At 42.8% G+C, this 18,901-nt stretch overlaps 1 protein-coding gene and 1 long non-coding RNA gene across 3 annotated transcripts in view; both read right to left on the bottom strand.

Moving 5' to 3' along the window:
* Positions 1-18,901, bottom strand: part of SLC24A3 (solute carrier family 24 member 3) — a 486,110-nt gene that overhangs the window by 346,420 nt on the left and 120,789 nt on the right. The gene's annotated exons all lie outside the window — the stretch shown is intronic.
* The window catches only part of LOC121012543 (uncharacterized), a 6,364-nt gene continuing 4,447 nt past the window's right edge, over positions 16,985-18,901 (bottom strand). The window contains exon 2 of the long non-coding RNA XR_005782164.1: positions 16,985-17,871. This is a non-coding gene — a long non-coding RNA (uncharacterized LOC121012543). The remainder of the gene's footprint in view (positions 17,872-18,901) is intronic.

The raw sequence follows: 18,901 nt of genomic DNA, 5'->3' as shown, positions 1-18,901 counted from the left end.
AAAGTAATTACATTCTTTTTTGGTGTCTTAAATACACATGGATCAGAATTTTAAGATTTCTAAAAATAATCCAGGACATTAATGAATATCAGGCATGAAAATGAGATACAATTGGGCAATGTTCTCAGAGTCTGTGATGTGGGTAAAGCAGCCCCAAATGGCCAGACCTGTTAGTTTTCCAAACCTACTTTCTTCCAGAATACCTTATTAGGAAAATGTTTAAATATGCAGAAATATTGAAAGAATATGCCCACCACCTAGATTCTAATATAACATTGTAAAACACTTGTTTTATCACACCCATTTCCATCTATCCATTCTTCTATCTACCTATCCATCTGTCCTTTCAAAAATGCATTTAAAATACACTGCAGATATCAGCACACTTCTCTCTGAATAACTTCAGCATGTGTATCGTATCATTATTTGTTTATGGTAATTTTTCGGTTGAGATACATTTACAGACAATGAAATGCACAAACCCTAAGTGAACATTCACTGAGTTTTATCAAATGAATACACCTGTGTAACAAAACCCTTCCAAGATGCAGACCATGACTACTGCCTCAGAAAGTTCTCGAGCGCCCTGTCCTACTCAATTTCACTTGTATTTCTGGGGAGCCTACTTTCTATACGTCTTCCTTTTCATCCCCGTGCTGTCAAATGTCACTTTACAAATGTCAGAGGTTCTGTTTCTAATCTGTGACCTCATTTTACCTGCAATTACCTGGGTGGGATTGTGAGCGAAATTCTAAAGCCATTTCAGGAAAGTGCATGGGGCTTAGGGTTGTCTTTTCCTTGAGGCTGAGAGGCATTCCCCTCGCCCTGCCCTGCAAGGATTTGGGAGTATCTGGCATTGCCAGCAGCCTGATTTCCATATAAATAGAGTGTTAGTGGGCTGTTATAAAGCTTCAGCAGCTATCTCTCCATCTGTAAGATGCAGTGCTGATCTGTAAAAGAACAGAATTACTACAGGAGTAAAAATTTCTATGTGCTAGTATTTCACCAGGATTCTGAGGGACTGACTTTAAGAGGAAAATACAGGCATGCCTATGTTTATAGAAGCATTATTTACAATAGGCAAGATATGGAAGCAGCCCAAGTATCCATCGATTGATGAATAGATAAAGATGTGCTATCTATATACAATGGAATACTATTTGGCCATAAAAAGGAATGAAATCTTGCTACTTGCAAAGACATGGATGGAGCTAGATAGTGTAATGCTAAGCGAAATAAGTCCGAGAAAGATAAATACTGTATGATTTCACTGCTATGTGGAATTTAAGAAACCAAATCAATGAGCAAAGGGAGAAAAATAGAGAGAAAGAGAGAGAGAGAGAGAGAGAGAGAGAGAGAAACCAAGAAACAGACTCTTAACTCTAGAGAACAAACTGATGGTTACTAGAGGAGAGGGGGATGGGTGGTGGGTGAAACAGGGGATGGGGATTAAGGAGTGAACCTGTCGTGAGGAGCACTGGGTGATGTATGGAAGTGTTGAACTGCTACATTATACACCTGAAATTAATAGTGTATGTTAACTAACTAGAATTAAAATAAAAAATTTTTAAATAAATTAAAAATAAAAACACCAATTTTTTTTAAAGGAGGATACTGGCTCATTCACCTCTTTGTTTTTTTTTTTGTTTTTGTTTTTTGTTTTTTTTTTTTTATTTTTTTTATTTATATATGATATTTATTGTCAAATTGGTTTCCATACAACACCCAGTGCTCATCCCAAAAGGTGCCCTCCTCAATACCCATCACCCACCCTCTCCTCCCTCCCACCCCCCATCAACCCTCAGTTTGCTCTCAGTTCTCAACAGTCTCTTATGCTTTGGCTCTCTCCCACTCTAACCTCTTTTTTTTTTTTTTTCCTTCCCCTCCCCCATGGGTTCCTGTTAAGTTTCTCAGGATCCACATAAGAGTGAAACCATATGGTATCTGTCTTTCTCTACCCTATGACCCAGCAATAGCACTGCTAGGAATTTATCCAAGGGACACAGGAGTACTGATGCATAGGGGCACTTGTACCCCAATGTTCATAGCAGCACTCTCAACAATAGCCAAATTATGGAAAGAGTCATTCACCTCTTTGGAGTTGTGGTGTTGTGATATTCACGTGTTGTGATGTTGAGATATTCACATGTTCTGATGCGGACAGTCACATGTTGAGATGTCAAGGCACTTGCATGTTGAGATGGGAGAATCAGATTCACAGGTTGAGATATTCATATGTTAAGATGTGGATACATTCACAAGTTCATATGTCAAAATATCACATGTTGATAGCATGTTGAGACGTTGAGGTACCATTCACACGTTCAGTTTTGTGTCATTTGCATGTCGAAATGCTGAGACATTCACATGTTGAAACATTAAAACATTCACAGGTTCAGATGTTGTGACATTTGTATACTGAGATGCGGAGACATTCCCATGTTGAGATGTTGAGACATCTGCGCAATGAGGTGTTAAAATCTTTACAAGTTCCAATATTAAGGCATTCACAGGTTGACATATTAAAACATTTGTGGATTCAGATGCTGAGCTTCTCACAAACTGGTAAGGAGAGACATTCACATGTTGAGATGCTGAAACATTTACAGGTTGAGATGTTACCTTCTCATTCGTATGTCTGACTTCAAACATAAGATGAGTTTAGCTGGGCCTAAGATATGGATACTTAGCGATATCTGATAAACTCTTCTTCTACATCCCTTTGCCCATAGCAAACAGTGTTGGCACCACTTGGAGGTCTCCATGGATGATTTGCATCCAATGGGCCTATGGCATCCTGCGTCTCTCTGCCTGAGGACATTCTCTGGCCCCAAGGGGGTGCTCGACTTCTATACGGGCAGACAAGAAATGCCAGGGAGTTTACAGCCCAGAAGTGACCCTCAACTATCACAGGATGAGATTTAGGAGGTAAATATTCCAGTTTCCTCACCTTTCAGTGGCTTAATACTATCTCCCAGAGGGTCCTGACTGCAACTGAGTCCAGTTGTTTTAGTGGTAATGTCTCCTATTGGTGTTTCTTGAGATCACCTCCCAAACAATATACTTGCACCCAAATCTGTGTTTCTGACTTTGATGGGAACCCAAACTAAGTGATCTCCAAAGCACCAGTCCTATCTCCAAATAGTCAGAAAGCAGAAGGTCAGTACATTCATACCTACTACAGAAGACATACCCTCTTCCATAGGTTTCCACGTTACTGGCTACTCACTAAGTTTGCTAAAACAGGTGGAGGTCAGGACCTGCTCCTTGAGGACTAAAGGACACCAGATAAGAGAAATCTGTGGAAGTATCTCATAGTCTCCCACCAAGTGGCAATCTGGAAGGGTCCCTCCTCTCCCTCCAAATCCAGATGCCCATGTGAGTCAGTGGCACAGGGGTTGACTACTCTCTTTGAGGGGGATGCTCCCAGAATGGTTCCCTCAATGAGTAGAGAAGGTTCTGGAGCCCCGTACAGGCTGTTCAACACAAATTTCTCCTTGAATCACTGGGTAGGCATAAACGAAGGCTGCTTGCGGAGACAAAAGAATCTTAGAACATGGGCAATATGAAAGAATAAGAATTTTTTTCCATGGAAAAACAATGCATCATGAAAGATACAAATGGTACAACCACTGTGAAAAACTGGCAGTTCCTCAGTTAGTTGACCATAGAGGCATTCAAACAAAAAAATGGACACTAATGTTCAAAGAAGCACTATTTACAATAGGTATAAGGGGAAAACACCCAAATGTCACGTCCATCAACAGGTGAACAGATACACACAACGTGACACATCCACATGATGGAATATTATTCAGTTCAGCCACAGAGAGGAGTGAAGTATTGATACATGATAATATGTACAGTTGACCCTTGAACAATGTGAGGGTTAGGGGTACTGACCCTGAGCAGTTGAAAACCTTTGTATAACTTTTGACTTCCCCCAAACTTAACGAGTAATAGCCTCCTGTTGACCAATAACATAAACAGTTGATTGACATACATTTTGTATGTTATAGGCATTATATACCATATTCTTACAATAAAGTCATCTAGAGAAAAACACAGCAGTAAGAAAATCATAAGTAAAAGAAAACATATTTACAGTACTAGACTGTAAAAAATATCCACATATAAGTGGACCTACATAGTTCAAACCCATGTTCTTTAATGCATATATGAAATAAATATATATACATACACACCTTGTAAACATTATGCTAAGTGAAATAGGCCGGACACAAAAGACCACATATTATGTAATTCCATTTATATGAATTATCCAGAATAGGCAGATCCACAGATACAGAGCACAGACTAGGGTCTGCCAGGGGCTAGGGGCAGAGGGGAGTAGGGAGTGGCTGCTAATGGATACAGGGCATCCTTTAGGGTGACGAAAATATTCTGGAACTAGAAAGAGGTGGTGGTTGTACCACATGGCAAATAAAATAAATGCTACTAAACTGTACAATTTAAAAAGGCAAAAATAGTAAATTTTAAGTGTATTTTACCACAATTTTTAAACAGGAAGACAGAAGTTTGTGAACATGGACACCTTTGGATTTCTGAAGTGCTATCAAGACACTTTTATGAGCTCAAATGCACCTTAAGAGATAAGTTGCCCTGTAATTCGATTTTAAAACTCAAGAAAGATGCAGAGTAGTTGATGACTTGGTTAAGGTTGCAAAGGGAATTAGGAGTCGTTTCATTTGATGGAGGTTCTACTTCTTTTTCCCAAAATCAGAACAAAGTTTACATGGTGGTGGTCTCTAACAATCCATCAATGTGGTCCACAGCCCAAGTGTGGTAGACAGGGGGATGTGCCCAGGCGTTGGGGGCAGGTGGGAGGAATGTGCCCAAGTGTTGGAGGCAGGTGGGATGTGCCCAGGTGTGGTGGGCAGTGGGATGTGCCCAGATGTGGTGGAGGACAGGGGGATAGGTGGGATGTGCCCAGGTGTGGTGGGCAATGGGATGCATGTGGCCAACACCAGATTTCAGGTGAGATCTACCCCCACGTGACCACCCCTTGAGGTTGTACCCCCACCTCCTCCTTCTTACATCACCTGCCTCATCCTGAAGGCATTCAAGGTCATGGCCCCTAGTCTGGATTATTGGCAGCAAAAAATGAAACGGAACTGTTACTACTGCAACTTCAGGCACTGCAGATAATAAGCAAAATGATGATACGGTTGGAGCACAAGGAAGGAAAGAAAGAGCAACTCCTTGCTGAGCAGGAGGGAAAATGTACCTTGCTTGGACCTATAGTGCTGGTAACTGAGAAGCAACAAATGACAAGGGATGATTAAACAGGGCAGGAATGGGGATGCCTGGTTGGCTCGGTCAGTATAGCACATGACTCCTGATCTCAGGGTCCTGAGTTGTAGCCCCACCTTGGGTGTGGAGCCCACTTAAAAACAAACAAATGAACAAACAAAAAGGGCAGGAGTGGGTACAGCTATGAAAGCTGAACGTAAAAATAATGTGCATGGCCATCTGGAAAATCAAGGCAGGCCACACCCGTGTCCAGGCCAGCAGCCCCTGGTGGGCTCACTGGAATGCCTGTGAGGCTTTGCTGGTTGTCTGAAGAGTGAAGTGCACTTTCCCAGCTGGGGTCTCTCACCAGAAAGAGGGCTTCTAAATAGCAGGAGGCATTTACAAGGTAACATCAGGATATGTATACATCTCTGGCCCCAGGGTGGTAAAGGACTTTCTAAACAAGAAAAAAAAAAAAAAGATGATGCATTTGACCACCTTTAAGCGTAAAACTTCCGCGTATGAACAACCACTGTCAAACAGAAGAACAAGCCATAAACAAAACCTAACACTAACGAAGAATTGATACCCAGAACTTGTAAAGCTCTCTTATAGTTACTAAGGGGGAAAAAAAAAAAAAGGCAAAGTTTATGACTAAGCAATTCACAGAAGAAACCATACAAGTGCCCAATAAACTTGTGAATGGAAGCTGAACTTGACCAGTGCATTTGTGTCCTGGGGCTGCTGTAACAAATTACCAGACACTGGGGGCCTTTCACAGCTCTGGGGACCAGAAGGCCAAAGCAAGGTATCAGCAGGGTCACAGTGCTCTGGAGACTCTCAGGGAGAATCTGTTTCTTGCCTTTCTCAGCTTCTGGTACCTGCTGGCATTCTCCAACTCCTGGCCTCATTGCTCTAGTCTCTGCCTCTACCTTTGCCATCACCTCCTGCTCTGTGTACGTCTGACCTCCCTTCGCCTCTCTTACACAGATACCTGTGATGGCATTTAGGGCCCGCTCTAATAATCCAAGGTAATCCCCCCCATCTCAAGATCCTTAACTTAAATCATATCTGCAAAAACTTTTACCGCATAAGGAATAGTCACAGTTTCCAGGGGGTTAGGACCTGGTATCTTTGGAAGGCACCATTCACCTTACTGCAGTCAGAAACCAGGGAAATGCAAATTAAAGCCACACTGAGACGTATCATCAGATTGGCATTTATTAAAAAGTCTGACAATACCAAGTGTTTATAACAATGTAGAGCAATAGGGACTCACATCTCCTGCTATTGAGAGTGTAAATCTATCAGCACGACCAAGCTGGAGAACAGTTTGGCAGAGTCCCCTTTTGAAAAACTAAGGATGCATGTATCCTAGATCCAGACATTCCATTCCACAACTAGAGAAATGCATCTCAGCAGAAGACACCCACAAGAGTGTTCAACGTGGCACAGTCATGCTGAAACCCTGGAAACAATCCAAATGTCCATCAACAGGTGGATAGCTAACTAAACCATGGTGTAGTCAGGCAATATACTATGCAGCTTTGAAAAGAAGCGAATGGCGTCTCATACATTGACATGGGTAAATCTGATCCATATAAGGTCAAGGGCGAAAAGCACATTGCAGGACTCACACAGTGAGAAATGATTCACACCGAGTTAAAAAAAAACATGCCACTGATACTTGATGTTGGTTATGGATATGTACATTTGTGGTGGAAGCCTAAAGATATATACGGGAACCACAAACACCCAATTCTAGACACAGGTTGCCCCTGGGAGGCAGGAAATGCAATGCAAATGTGATCAATGAGATGTCCAAAGGAGATTTCAAAATGTATTTACAATAGTTTCTTTCTCGGTTGGGTGATGGGTATATGGAGCTTCATTATATTATTCTCTATATGTTTTCATGTCTGAAATAGTCAGTTTTTTTTCAATTTAAAAGGTGATCTATACTGCAGGCAGGAATGATGACAGATGATTCATCTCAGCAGGAGGGCCTGGTGGGAGGGAGAGTGGCTTTGGTCACAAGGGTTCTTAACCAAGGTATCTATGGGTAGAATTGGAGGGCGGGGGGGGGGGGGAACCTGTAAACCACAATGAGGAAATATATATTTTTTACCAACTTCTAACTGAAATGCAGCATTTCCTTCTAATATGAATGTAGGTAGAAAGCAAGCCACATGGTATTATAGCAATTTCTTTGACTTTATCACCCATAGCTGTCAGGTATTTTACAGCCCATTACAGTGTGGCAGATACCTCAGGATAGCATTTATGCTCATCAGCAATTCAAAATGACAGTGGTTATTAGACCCACCACCAGATCTTGCTATTGAATGCGAGAGTAAAGAAGCACATGGATTTTTACTCCATCACCAGATTATTTATTCGCTATACTGATAACTGTATTTCAGTGTAGTTGAAATACTTTCTGTTGCCCTTTTGTATTTTATCCAATGTATTTAAAACAACATCCTTCCCCAGACTGCTGGGGGGATTCTGCAGCCCTGGAGGAGGAGAGGGACTAGGGGTTCCTGTGGAGTTGGGTCAGTGGCTATGGAAGGTCCCTGGGGGTCCCCACAGCTCCAGGCTGGAGACGGCAGAGAGAGGAATCAGATCTCAATTTAAAGAAGAGAGGCAAGTTTCACTTGTTTATCTTAGCAGATGTAAAACACAGAGCCCAGCAGATAAGCTGAGCTATTTTCGAGCGTGCCATCCTTCTTACCCCACCTTTTCTGCCTTGTTTTACTGGATTTTCATCAGGGGCTAACCTGTGAAGCGTTCTGAAACCCAGATCAGAATGTGACACAAGAACTAAGCTACTGGATAAAGGCTCGGAGGAGGCCTCCAAAAGAACAGAAACCCAAGTCAAGGCTGAGTCTGTACTCGGTGACTGGAACCACATGCAGCCTCCTGCCTATGGGCCAGAAGGATGCCCGGCAGGGGAGCAGAGGCGTGAGGAGCCAGCTGGTTTCCTGACTCAGCCTGGCCTGAGGTGTAGCCAGGCCTCGGGAAGTCCGAATGGAGGCAAAAGATGCCAAGATGGAAAAGAGAACGCAATGGCTTTTGGCAGGAAGCAGCCCCGTCTGAGGAGGGGGGCTGGGTCAATGTTTCTGCCCTCCAGGGAAGGCCCTGGGGAGCCAGTGGTGGAAGTGAGGCTGGTGAGAAACACACACACACACAAACACACACACACACACACACACACACACACACACACACACACACACTCTTCATGAAGTCCATTCATCAAGCAGTTGTGATGTGGCAGGCATGCTGTCAGATGTTTTTAAAAATCAACTTTACTGAAGTATAATCTACTTGCAATAAATTGCAGCCACTTAAAGTGTACAATTCCATCACCCCCAAAGTTTCCTTGTGCCCTCTGTGGTGCATCTCTTCCACACCTGACCCCATGTAACTACTGATCTGCTTTCTAACTCTACAGATTCGTTTGTATTTTGTAGAATTTTATGCAACTGGAGTCATCTAGTACATATGCTTTCGCGTCTGGATTCTTTCATTTTGTGTGATGTTTTTGAGATCCATTCATGTATTTTCAGGGTTCATTCCTTTAAATGCTAAGTAGTATTCCATTACATGCATGAACCCCTATTTGTTTATCCATTTACCAGTTGATGGCTCTCTGAGTTTTTCCAGTTTGGGGCTATTGGGAGTAAAACTGCTATGAACATTCAGGCGTGCATCTTTTTACAACCCAGGTGTTTCATTTTTTTTTTCAGTAAATAGCTAAGTGCGCAATAGCTGGGTCATATGCAGAGTGTATGCTTAACTTATATGAAACTCGAAACTGTTTTCCAAAGTGGCTGCACCATTTTATATTTCCACTAAGCATGTATTAGAGTTCCAGTTACTCCATATCATTGGCAACACTCGGCATTGTCAGCTTTTAAATTTGAGCTATTCTGGTGAGAGTGCACTGGTATCTCATTGTAGTTTTACACTTTCCATCACCCTGATGACTAATGATGCTGAGCATCCTTTCAAGAGCTTATGGAGTCATATATTTTTATTACTCTGGTTAGGGTGATAGAGGACTCTGTTCAAGGAAGGCTCTTGCTCTTGTCTCTTGCTTCTGTTTTAAGTTTTTAATGATGCAAACCCCATATGGACAAAGAGCCTCTATCAATAGTCTTTCTATCTCTAGGAGAGTACCTGACACATGGTAGGTACTCAATACAGGTCTGTTAAAAAATGAGCAAACAGGGGCACCTGGGTGGCTCAGCTGGTTGAATGTCCGACTTGGGCACAGGCCATGATCTCACACATCATGGGTTCGACCCCATGTCAGGCTCTGTGCTGACAGCTCAGAGCCTGGAGCCTGCTTAGGATTCTCTGTCTCTCTCTCTCTGCCCCTCCCCTGTTTGTGCTCTCTTTCTCCCAAAATTAATTTAAAAAAAACATTAAAAAAAAAAAAGGAATTAAATGAGGGGGGCACCTGAGTGGCTCAGTCAGTTAAGCATCTGACCCTTGAGTTTGGCTCAGGTCATGATCTCATGGCATGTGAGTTTGAGCCCCGTGTCAGGCTCTGTGCTGAGAGCACAGGGCCTGTTTGGGATTGTCTCTCGCTGTCTGCCCCTCCCCTACTCATTCTCATTCATTCTCTCTCTCTCTCTCTCTCTCTCTCTCTCTCTCTCTCTCTCTCAAAATAAATAAACTTTAAAAAATACATGAGGAGATGGATGTGAAGGCTCCCCCCACACACCCGCTCACAAGAGCCTTTCAATAAGTGTGAGCTTCCTTCTTCCTGTGTAACACTCAGGGTAACTGCCGCCCTTGGTGCCAGCCAAGATCTTCTACAGTAGCTAGTACTGTGTCTTCCCACTGCTGGGGCTAAAGGCGGGACTTTGTCCGCAGAACTGCCCCCTGGAAGTCTAGGCACCCCCACTGTCCCTGGGGGTTTTCAATGAGTGACTGATACAAGGATAAAAGCTAAGGCCCCTTGACTCAAGCAGGGACAATTATGGGTATGGTTTTGGCTACAGAACTAACCCTCTCCTACACTGGGCCAGGTCAAGGCTAAACCTGCCTTAGAAGACATCCTTTCTGGCCCCTTCCCCTGCCATGTCCCGCTTCTCTCCCTCTTTCATGGATTTCTCCTGAGAACTCTCCCTCAGTAAAATACCTGCTCATGGATCCCCATGTCAGGCTCTACTCCTAGGAACCACACTGAGGGACTCATGGGGCACCGTTTTATTCCCTTCCATTAATGACACAAAGCATAAGATTGTTTTGAAGCCAAACACCCTGGTCAATGGAGTATAAACAGTCACAGAAGAATTTTTCCATGAATTCTGTGCTGTCTCAAACCCACGGAGTCTCTGGAGGTTACGGCATTCAGCCTGTCCTAAACCAATCACCTGGGGCAACCAGGCACCCTAGCAATCGAACAAGAAGCACTTTCGGAAGCCTTGGGATGGTACAAAAGAGAGCTTCCCAAAGCCAAACCTCTACTCAGAGTGTCAGTGGCATAAAAGACACTAACAAGTACCCCAGAGAAAGGAATTCTGGGGAGGCTGTGAGTGACAAACAGGACTACCCCTGCTGATACACACACGAGTGATGAGAAGCTTAATTACTGAGGTTGCACCGCACACCCTGGAGAAGCTCTCCAAGTTGTTTGTCAAGCTGGGACATGAGGACAAGTAAGCAGGAGAAGCCAGAAAGGGTCCTAGTAGCCAGAGAGTCAGAATTAGAGAGAGAGAGAGAGAAAGAGAGAGATCCTGTTTAGTCACACATCCGGACTCGGAGAACACACAGCAGCTGAACCCCATGGGTTGGGCCATGATGCAGAGATAAGATAGAGAGGGAAAATAAAGAATGGCTTTGACTTAAGAAATGTAGGCAGGGGCGCCTGGGTGGCGCAGTCGGTTAAGCGTCCGACTTCAGCCAGGTCACGATCTCGCGGTCCGGGAGTTCGAGCCCCGCGTCAGGCTCTGGGCTGACGGCTCAGAGCCTGGAGCCTGTTTCCGATTCTGTGTCTCCCTCTCTCTCTGCCCCTCCCCTGTTCATGCTCTGTCTCTCTCTGTCCCAAAAATAAATAAACGTTGAAAAAAAAAATTAAAAAAAAAAAGAAATGTAGGCAGGAGAAGAAGTGATCCCCACACATCTAAAGGAGTTAGCTCACCCCTATGGGTGGACTTGGCAGAGCAGCAATTCGAGATGTCCACGTCACCAAGCCTGAGTTTCTGGGGAAGACTGAAGACTGATGAGGCATGAATGTGAGGAAAATTCTCTGCCTCCCTCGACAGACTCTATGGAGGCCAGCCCTGGACCTGAGTCCCTGAAGACCATCAGAGAGCCAGCTAAACATCAAAGCATCCAAGGAGGGGTGTAGTCAATGACCAAGGGACCTAGAAGATAGTTTATGGGGAATGCCAGTGGCACTGAAATGTGCAAAATCAATGGGAGGAAAGAAAGGGCAAGAAGCCCATTTGTACATACCATGAAAGGTCTTTATTAAACTGCCACTGGGGTTCCGAAAGAGGTGAATGGAAAACTCAGCTTGTGGTACTTCTCTTTCTTGGGGCTCCCTCAAGCTAATGAAAACTTAGCAGAGGATTGTACCCAAGACTGATGTACAACCCACAGAACCCAAGGAGAAGCTGTCCTTGAACAGTCCTTTCTTCTGACTTCTAACAAAGGATGAATGAAAAGAGCAGGTGTATCAATTATCTGTCTAAACTGGTCTCCTCAATCTAATCATTCATATTAAATTATAAAATGTCATTTCCTATGCTAATACAAATCACTTGGCAATGGCTTCCACGAGCTCTGGATTGAGAAGGGCTCTGTGATTGATTATTGATGTCTGGCAAGAGCAGTGGTAGATGCACCATGCGTGCCACAAATCTGTCCTTTTTTTTGTTTGTTTAGAAAATTATAATGAGTTCAAATGCTAAACAGATAAATCAAATTATCTGCATATGAATTTTTAAAAACACCTTAACATTGCCTAAATACAATAGCACAAATAACAATGATAAAAAGAGGCAGGAAGAAAGGGAGGAAAAGAATAAAAAGAGGACAGGGGAGTAGAAATTCAGATCGAAATAAGCCTATAAAAGAAACCTCCCAAAGTAACTTTGATATCTTCCTATCTTCCACCAAATTCTTTGTTTTAGAAGGGGGGGGGGTGAGGGAGAGAGGGGGAGAGAGAGAGAGAAAGAGAGACAACACAAGAATGCAAATGCAGGAGAGGGGCAGAGAGAGGCAGAGAAAGAGTAAGAGATTGGGCTCATGACCTGAGCTGAAATCAAGAGTCACATGCTCAACTCCCTGAGCCACCCAGGTGCCTCATTCCACCAATTTATTCTAACTAAATGCTCTTTTTACCAACTACAAAACAACATTATATTTAGGGTTACAAAAGAATTTCCCATTTTTCATATGTAAACACCCTAGCTATGAATTCATTCCTTATAAATAGCAGAGTTGGTAACTCTCAGTAATCTCTGGCTTCACATAGAGCTACTATAGCCAAGAACATCTCTGCATCCTTTTTTCCAGAATTCCTGGAGACCCCCAATTGTGCCCACATTCTCAAGGCAATTTCTTCATCCTGCTGAGTCCCTGGATGAACATATTACTTATAAGGATTAGTCCTGTGACATAAGTAAGGCAGTCATTCCAGCTCAAATCTTAGGGGTGTTTGCCTGACAGGGTGACAAATTGTACAGACAAAACGCGAACCAGAGCAAACTGAAGAATGACAAAACCAAAGAAGCCAGAGTGTCAGCAATGAAGCCTATACTGCAGTCATTCGATCTTAATTCGGGTTCCCCAGAAGCAGGATCTGAGACAAAGATTCAAGGATAGTTAGTGGGAGGTAAAGGGAATCCAGATAGTGAGAAAGTGGAACAGGAAGGGAAGGCAGCGAACAAAGGGTTGAATTATCAAGCCAGTGACTCTGCGGGCAACTGAAGGCCATCCTCTAGAGAACCTCTGGGAAACCATCCAAAGAATGTACCTGAGAGCCTTCCCACCTGATGGAGTGGTAGCTGGGGCATTTATACACCACCTCTCAGCAATTCTTGGCTGAGAACCATTCCCAAGAATATTCATCCCCTGGAAACTTCTGGCCAACTCTCTGGAGCAGAGTAGTCTTCCTGGGCTTTGGGGAACCTCCAAAAACCCGCAGGCAAAGAGATGCGGATTCAACCCATGAGAAGCTTGGGCAGTACACACAAGTATTAAAGCCTGAGGGACACAAGCTGGGCATCAACAGTGGTACACGACACAATCCCTTTAGCGTGCAAAAGGGGGCACATGAGCAGCGTGTCTAAAAGTTGGTCCAGAGGCAGAGAGATCGGGGACTAAAGCAGAGATTCTGCAAAATCTCTCTACGTGGAGACAGTGTAAATGTGCTAGCTTGCTCCCGCGGTAATTTAGAAAAGAACATGGAGGAGTGACTTTGGAGAATGTTTCCTGACAGGAGGGTTTTATAATTCACCAAATATGTATTGATTGCTCAGCAAAGTACCAGGCTAGCATACACAGATTAAGAGGGTAGACGGTTTGTCCTTAAATGGGTGTATTTTCTGGGCACCTGCGTGGCTCAGTCGGTTGAGCATCCAACTTTGGCTCAGGTCATGATCTCACAGTTTGTGAGTTCCAGCCCTACATCAGGTTCTGTGTAGACAGCTTGGAGCCTGGAACCTGCATCAGATTCTGCGTCTCCCTCTCTCTCTGCCCCTCCCCCACTCATGCTCACTCACTCTATCAAAATAAATAAACATTAAAAATTTTAAGGGGTATATTTCCAGGAGGAAGTGAGAATGGGCAATGCAGACAGATGATGAAGCAAGCTGTGCTGGGTATCACAAGGAAGGGAAACCTCAAGCATCTCCTTGAGGAAGAAATCGTCTCTGTTTAGGTGGGCATGCAGGACTTCTTTGAGCAGTGATATCTGAGGAGTGTGCCACACAGTAAAGAAGACTTTGACCAGGGCAGGTGCAGAGGAAGGAGCTCACTCCAAGAGTAGAGAGTGAAATGACACCCAGCAGTGAGGCATGGACAGGCTCCCAAAACACCAAGAGCCTGGTGCATACACACCGCACACCCTGGGCACAGGCTGGGGAACAGGAGGAGATTAAAGCAGCACAGGCTAGCTGGTCTCCCAGTAAGAGCCTGAGGACCCAGCAGAGGACTTGCTCTGTCGTTTGAGAAGCCAGAGGTACAGCATTACACCAGACTTGCTAAAGGACAACTCTACTGGTATGTCAACATGGTCATAGGCATTGAGGGCCAGAACTGGAACAGCAAAGTACAGATGCATGCACCACATGAGGGGAAGCCAGTGAGAGAGACAGAATATTCCGTACCTGTGCTATGCAACAGAACTCTCTGAGATGATGGAAATAATCCATTATCTGCACTCTCTCATGCAGTGACAGCTGACCCCCTACTACCTACTGATCGCTCATCCAGGTTTGGCTACATACGCACATATGGGAGAATCTACCTGAGGTGCCAAAATGACACTGAACAGAACCTTATGATCAGCTGGGAATTCCCAACTCTCCTTGTAGAAAGCAAATCATCCTCAAGAGGCCCATGTGAAGTGTTTTCACACTTCACCTTTGCCAGCCCATAAAGAATGTTTGGAGTGCCGCAGTTTGAAACGGAAACCCCACACAGGGAGCCCTTGGCTTCTAGCAGAGCCTGAACAGATGTCTTAGGGGGTGGGGAAGCAAGGTCAATTACCACTCTGTTGCAACCTGCCCAAGTAGTTGTCTGTCATCAATTGGCAGCCTAGCCACAGAACATAAGCCAAAGGTGGCACAACCCTTGATGGAATCAAAGTGAAACGTCTGTATAGCACTGTGAGAGAGGTCTGGAGGCAGGATGAGACTGGAAGGAAACCGAGCTCCATGCACTGAGTTGTCCAACCACTTTACAGCCATTATCTCCCTTCACCTCCACAACACCACCACGGAGTAGGTCTTACTGTGCCCACCTTGCAGATGATGAATGCAAGGCTGAGTTACAATTCATCTCACTGCTGCTAAGAAACAGGCTGGCACGGGATTCAGGCAGGAGTGATTCCTGAGCCCATGGTCTCCTATTAAACTGTACACATGCCCAACACAGTGTCTGATTTCTATAGTGTCACCCTTTCATATTCACATTGGAATCTTTGTTTTGTGGGAGAGATCTGGACTCTGTTCTAATTTATAAGTTAGTTACAAATATTAATATTTTTAAAACTCCAATCTACTTATTGGCTTGCTTTATTTTTTTTTTTCATTTACTAATGGATTCTGTTTTTTAGAGAAATTTAGGTTTTCAAAAAAATTGAGTGGAAAGTACAATTCAGAGTTCCCATACATCCCCTCCCCACCCCAATTTCCTCTATTATTAACAGCTTACATTAATGTGGTACCTTTGTAACAACTGATAAACCAGTACTGATACATTATAATTATCTAAAGTCTATAGTTTAGATAAGGGGTCATCCTTCATGTTGTACAGTTCTGTGGGTTCTGACAAATAATGTCATGCATACACCATTACATACACCATTACATATCATACGGAATTAGTTTCACCACCCTAAAAAATCTTACATACATGGTTAAATGCTGCACCTGTTTATCCATCCCTGCCTCTATCCCCTGGACCCCCAGGAAACCACTGATCTTTTCACTTTCTAAGTTTGCCTTTTCCAGAATGTCATATACTTGGAATCATACAATAGGCTACCCTTTCAAATTAGCTTCTTTCACTTAGCAATATGCTTTCAGGTTCCTCCATGTCTTTTTGTGGCTTGACAGCTCATTTCTTATTACTGCCGAATAACGCTCCATTGCATGGATGTGCCACAGTTTGCTTATCCATAGACATATTGAAAGATATCTTGGTTGCCTCCAATTTGGCAATTCTCCATTTTGTCCTATTGATCTATTCACCTATTCTTTTACCACTATCACACTTTAAAAAAAAATAAATAAATAAACACAAGCTTATTTATTATTTATTTATTTTCCACATATATTGTGCTGCTTTCTGGAGAATATCACACTCTCTTGAATACTACAGCTTTACAATAAGGGTGAAGTTGCCTGTCAGCCCTCCAACCTTGTTCTTCTCTTTCAATGCTGAGTAGGCTATCCTGGGCCTTTTGCCTCTCCATGTAAATTTCAGAATCACTTGGCTGATATCCAAAAAATAACTTTCTGGGATTCTGCACTGAAGTCTGTCAGGATCAAGGTGGGAAAAACTGACATCTTACCATTATTGCATCTTCCTATCCATAAACAGGGAATATTTCTTCACATACATGCATGTATTTAGTTCTTTGTTTCCTTTCAACAGAGTTTTCCAGATTTCCTCAAATAGATCTTGTGCACGTTTTGTTAGATTTTATAGCTAAGTATTTCATCATTTTTGCTGTTAATGTAAATGCTATTTTTAATATGAAATTCCAATTATTCATTACTGGTATATACAGAAAAACACTTGATTTTTGTACCCTGCAACTCTGCTATAATCATTTACTAGTTCCATGAAGTTTTTTTAATCAGTTATTTAGGATTTTCTACATAGGCAATCACGACATCAGTGAACAAAAACAGTTTTATTTCTTCCTTCTCAGTATGTATGCCTTTTATTTCCTTTTCTTATCTTATTGCATGGGCTACGACTTGCAGTGTGATGTTGAATAGAAATGGTGATAGGAGGCATCTTTGACTTATTTCTGATCTTAGGGGAAAGGCATCTAGTTTCTCAGCATCACTTTACTGTTAAACCTTCTATGTGACAGGGAGTCATGGGTCCACTACACATATTCTCTTGGCATTCACCCTTCCTTGTCTGAGGGCCTTATCTGGCCACAGTGCATGTTTAGCCCATTATCTGGATAAGGCCAGGAGTGCTAGTGAGTTACTTCCTTAAACCAATGGTATATAGGACTTAACTTAAATGCTCTGTGGTGGGTCCTCACAGCTTGAGGAGGTCAATCTTGTATGTACTCTCTGCAGGCTCCCAATGGTCCCCAGGAGGTGGAACCCCTATTGCCCCAAAAAGTCACTTACTTATTATTACCTCATTTGTTGGCTTCTATCCCTTGCCTATCTCACTTCCCACTTCTGTACCAGTGCTCCTTGGGTCATTTCCCAAATAAACTAGTTAAAAATCCTACTCTCAGAGTCTGATTTTTGGAAAACCCAACCCAAAACCAAACCATGTACATATGTACATAACTGTTTTCATTCCATCTACAGGTGTAGAATTTAGGATTCAGAAAGCTTGTACACACTGTCAGATATGGGAGTGGTGATTCCACCTGAAACCTAGCCAGGTATAACTTTTAACCATATTATTAAGCTTCAAAAATAGTAAGGTAGTAAAAAAATTAAATTAAAAAAAATTAAAAGGCAAACAAAGTTTTAAAATGATGTAGCAATACACTTTACTATGGCCTCAACAAGTTCACTGCTCTCTCTTTTGACCGCTGTCCTGTTTATTCACTGGAGGAGTAGGTGTCCACAGATATTCAGCTGCTTTCCCCAACCCAAAAACCAATGCTCAGAAGTAAAATCCACCATGATTCTTTCCAGGCTCAGAGACAAGGGCTTATTTCCATGCCTGTGACAAAACACAAATCCAAAACACTTCCACATCAGCATTTGCGATAGGTGAGGTCCAGGACCCAATGGCTTTGGTAAAACATGGCATGGCCAAATCCCCTTATGCTCTAACACTTTTTACCAAGCACAGAACACCTATAAAATCACAGCATAATCCCCTTCCCTTTTATGTGTGAGAAATCTACCACCAAGCATATAAGGTCCTCCATAATGTAAACTTATCCAACATTGCTTCCCAATGCTCTCAAAGCCTTCTGTTTGTTCCAGCCAGACCATGGTACAAACCCTAACTGGCTGATGATCCTCTGTACATGGTCCAGCCTGACCTGCTGACCATTTCCAGAATAGGTCATAAGCTTTTACCCTTCTTCACCTCCACAAATGCTAGTCCCATTTCTTAAGATGGCCTTTCTGCCTTTTCAGACGCCTACACATCCATTAAGACCCAAATCAAGTGTTACCTCTTCTGTGAAACTACATTCATCAGACAGAATTAGCATTTCCTTGAAAAATGCCAGAACAGATACAAAAATGAAAATAAAAATATCTTTTTTTCTGCCACAAGAAACCCATTCTTAACGTTTTATATGTTTCCATATTATAATTTGCTTTTTGCACCTAAACATTTACCATAAATATATCCCTACCTCACTCAATATTCAACATCTGATTTTTAATGATTACCCAATATTCTAACATATTGTTGTTCTATAATTGGATATGATCACAAATCTTATCATCTAATCAATATAAAGGTTAACATGGCCAACTCAGCAGAAACTTATCATGATGGGTACCTAGGGCAGAGTACAGATGCCAGGGCTGTGTCCCAGGTTCCCACAGTGCCTAGTCAAGACATAAAGACCGAAGAATTAATGAATTTGCTTTGGCCAATGGCCCAGTCACTTTTGCCACTGCCAATATTTTATGTCTTGGATTTTAAGCTTCAGGAGGATAGAAAGCTAATCAGCTTAACTCATTGTATAGTATAGTATAGTATAGTATAGTATAGTATAGTATAGTATAGT

The sequence above is a fragment of the Herpailurus yagouaroundi genome, unplaced genomic scaffold (assembly GCF_014898765.1).
Source record: "Herpailurus yagouaroundi ecotype Mexico unplaced genomic scaffold, PumYag 196, whole genome shotgun sequence".
NCBI lineage: Eukaryota > Metazoa > Chordata > Mammalia > Carnivora > Felidae > Herpailurus > Herpailurus yagouaroundi.
Note: the sequence above shows the minus strand (reverse complement) of the source record. Positions and strands in the feature narration are given on the sequence as shown.